Here is a 3735-nt window from a genome sequence, read left to right as displayed (position 1 = left end):
CATTTAAAGATCTCAGAAATTTTTTTACAAGGAAAAAAATAGGAAAAGTTAAATAGTTAAACTTTACTTTTTAAAAAAAATGAGGCTTGATTTTTTTTCTCTGATGTTCACCACAAAGAAATGTTTATAAGGTATGCAGGCAGAGCAGAAGAAACACAAGTGAACTTCATTGTTTAAAAAATATCTAGAATATGGGGCGCCTGGGTGGCTCAGTTAGTTAAGCGTCTGACTCCAGCTCAGGTCATGATCTCGTGGTTTGGGAGTTTGAGCCCCGCATTGGGCTCTGTGCTGACAGCTCGGAGCCTGGAGCCTGCTTCAGATTCTGTGTCTCCCTCTCTCTCTGCCCCTCCCCTGCTCATGCTCTGTCTCTCAAAAATAAACATTAAAAAATTTTATAAAAACTTTTAAATATCTAGAATATATAGATTTTTAACACTTTAATATAAATATTTTTCTTTTGAAATATAGCATAGGTATACAATATAATGATTCAAAAGTCTGTGCATCATGCAATGCTCACCACTATAAACATAGTTACCATCTGTCACCATACAATATTATTATTGACTAAATTTCCTATACTGCACTTTTCATCTCTGGTGATTTATTATTTAAAACTGGAAGTTTGTTATCTCTTAATCCCCTTCACCTATTTCACCCACCTCCCCACTCCTCTCCCCTCTGGCAACTCCCATTGTTTTTCCTGTATCAATGAATCTGTTTCTGGTTTTTGTTTGTATGTTTATTTGTTCATTTGTCCATCTGTTTTGTTTCTTAGATTCCACATGTAAGTGAAATCATATAGTAGCTGTCTTTCTCTGACTTATTTCAGATAGCATAATATCCCTCCAGGTCTATCCATGTTATCACAAATGACAAGATCTCTTTCTTTGTTATGGCTGAGTAATATTCCATTATATATATATATATATATATACTACTTCTTTATCCATTCATCTATCAATGACCCCTTAGGTTGCTTTCATATCTTAGCGATTATAAATAATGCTACAGTAAATATAGGTGTGCCTAGATCTTTTTGAATTAGTGTTTTCATTTTCTTTGGGTAAATACCCAGTAGTGGAATTACTGGATCATACGGTATCTCTATTTTTAATTTTAAGGAACCTCCATACTTTTTTACAGTGTTTGCACCAGTTTCTATTCCCAGCAACATTGCGTGACTGTTCCCTTTGCTCCTCATCCTTGCCAACCCTTGCTCTTCCTTTTTTTTTAATGCTTGTTTATTCATTTTGTGAGAGAGAATGAGTGTATACCTGTGAGCAGAAGAGGGGCAGAGAGAGAGTGAGAGAGAGAATCCCAAGCAGGATCCATGCTGTCAGCACAGCCTGACTCAAGGCTTGATCTCCCTAACCATAAGATCATGACCTGAGCCGAAACAAAAGGTCAGACACTCAACTGACTTGAGCCACGCAGGCGCCCCAACACTTGCTATTTCTTGTCATACCATTCTGACTGGTGTGAGGTCATACATCCTGTTTTGGAAATTTTACTTTTATCATTGACTTTCTAATTTTAATTTGATAATATTAGCTATTTTTCAAACTGTTAAGTAGAAATGTTTCTAACTTCCCATTTCTCTGTGTACAATGTAATTGTATACTGGCCTTGTTTCTAATATTTTCATAAATAAGTTTAAAAGAAACAGAAATATTATAAAATTATAATTTAGAAGCTTTACAATAATTAGTCATTGCCACAGTTATAACTCCTAACATGACTTTAGAAATGGGGTTCCCATGGGGCGCCTGGGTGGCTCAGTCGGTTAAGCCTCCGACTTCGGCTCAGGTCAGATCTCAGGTTCGTGGGTTTGAGTCCCGCGTCAGGCTCTGTGCTGACAGCTAGCTCAGAGCCTGGAGCCTGTTTCAGATTCTGTGTCTCCTTCTCTCTCTGACCCTCCCCCTCTCATGCTCTGTCTTTTCTGTATCAAAAATAAATAAAACATTAAAAAAAAAAAAGAAATGGGGTTCCCAGGGCTCCTGGGTGGCTCAGTCGGTTAAGAACCCAGCTCTTGGTTTCAGTTCAAGTCATAATCTCTCAGTTCACAGGTTGGAGGCCCACATAGGACTCTATGCTGACAGTGTGGAGCCTACTTGGATTCTCTCTGTGTGTCTCTCTCTGCCCCTCCTATGCTCTCTTTCTCTCTCTCAAAATAAATAAACTTAAAAAAAAGAAATGGGGTTCATTATCAATGACATCATCTGTAGACTGTTGATGTTATTCTTGGACAAGTCATAATGCCGCACAAACTCAAGAAGCAATTCTTAAATCAAGTACTAGAGAAGGATGCAACCTGGAATCTCATAAATATCTTGGTTTATCATTCTAGGTAATATTTACTCTTCCCTTCTATGAAATGAGCATTTATTTCCATTTTGTCTCCCCTCTCTCTTACTTCTTCCAGTCCTTATAATTTTATCTTTAAATTTTTTTGGTTACCTTTTAAACACTAAATCATACAATTAAACATCTATTTTTGTGTGTCATTGACTTTAGACAGTATCTCTGCGAGGATGCCTGACATGAAGAAAACAACAGGCTGAAGGATATTGTCAAGACAAACAAAATAACTGACCCTGGACAAAATAGAAATCATTCTGGGAATAGGACAATATCACTTCACTGCAGACCTTTGGTGGTCATGCTCTGAGCTACTGTTTTTTCTTAGATTTTGGTTCATCTGATGATATGCCTCCGTCCACTTCCTTTATGTTTAAATGCCATACAAATACAGAAAAGGGCACAAATCAGAAGACTCAATTCATTCAGTTAGCAGAAAGTGAATATCTATGTAAACATAGATAGTAAACATAAACAACATCTAATGTGCATGCAATGGACCATTGTCGGCATACTAGAAGTCTCCCTCTTGTCCCTTCCCAAACCCCACCTTCCCAAAGACAAGTGCTCCCATGAGTCTTGTGGTAAATACCTCCTTGGTTTTCTTTATAGTTTTACCACTTTCATGCATCCCTAAGCACTATAGTTAAATTTTGCCTTTTATAGTTAGGTTTTGGGAACTTTACATAGATGGAATCATGTATAGATAATGGGCCTTGTTTCTTTGATTTAGCATTATATTTCTGAGTTTTATCTATGTCACATAATAGAAATGTGGTTCATTCATTTTTATGACTGTGTAGCAATCCAGTGTGTGAATATGGCATAACTGACTTAGTCATTCTGCTTTCAATAGACAAATATGAATTCTTTTCAGAGTGGGGCTATTTTGGACATTGCTACTATGAACATTGTTCCATGTCTCTTAGTGTGTATTTGTATGCATTTCTGTTGGCTATGCACCTAGGATTGAGATTGCAGAGTTCTAATGTATGCATAACTGCACTTCAGTAGGTAATACCAAAGTTTTCCTAAGCGATTTTACCAATTTACAGTCACACCTGTAACATAAGAGAACTTCCAGTTCTTGCTATTACTAGTCTTCTTTAAATAGGCACTCTAATGGGTATATATTAGAATCTCACTGTTGATTTGTAGCTTATGTATCTCTGATTGATAATGATAACTGAGTACATTTTTATGTGTTTAGGGTTCATTTTAAATACCTTCTCTTATGATATGCCCATTTTTAATTGGTTAACTATAGTTTTTCTTTTAATATGAGGAAATATATATTGCTAATTATACGTGTCACAAGTACTTCCTCCACTAGATGGCTTGTCCCTGCATTGCCTTAAAATGTCTTTTGGGGGC

At 36.6% G+C, this 3735-nt stretch overlaps 1 protein-coding gene across 1 annotated transcript in view; it reads left to right on the top strand.

Moving 5' to 3' along the window:
• MYO3B (myosin IIIB) overlaps positions 1 to 2663 on the top strand; it is a 373850-nt gene extending 371187 nt beyond the window's left edge. The window contains exon 36 of the mRNA XM_029933308.1: positions 2518 to 2663. The gene's annotated coding sequence lies outside the window, so the exon portion shown is untranslated. The remainder of the gene's footprint in view (positions 1 to 2517) is intronic.
• The last annotated feature ends 1072 nt before the right edge of the window (positions 2664 to 3735 follow it).

The sequence above is a fragment of the Suricata suricatta genome, chromosome 3 (assembly GCF_006229205.1).
Source record: "Suricata suricatta isolate VVHF042 chromosome 3, meerkat_22Aug2017_6uvM2_HiC, whole genome shotgun sequence".
NCBI lineage: Eukaryota > Metazoa > Chordata > Mammalia > Carnivora > Herpestidae > Suricata > Suricata suricatta.
This window is presented reverse-complemented; position numbering and strand designations above follow the sequence as displayed.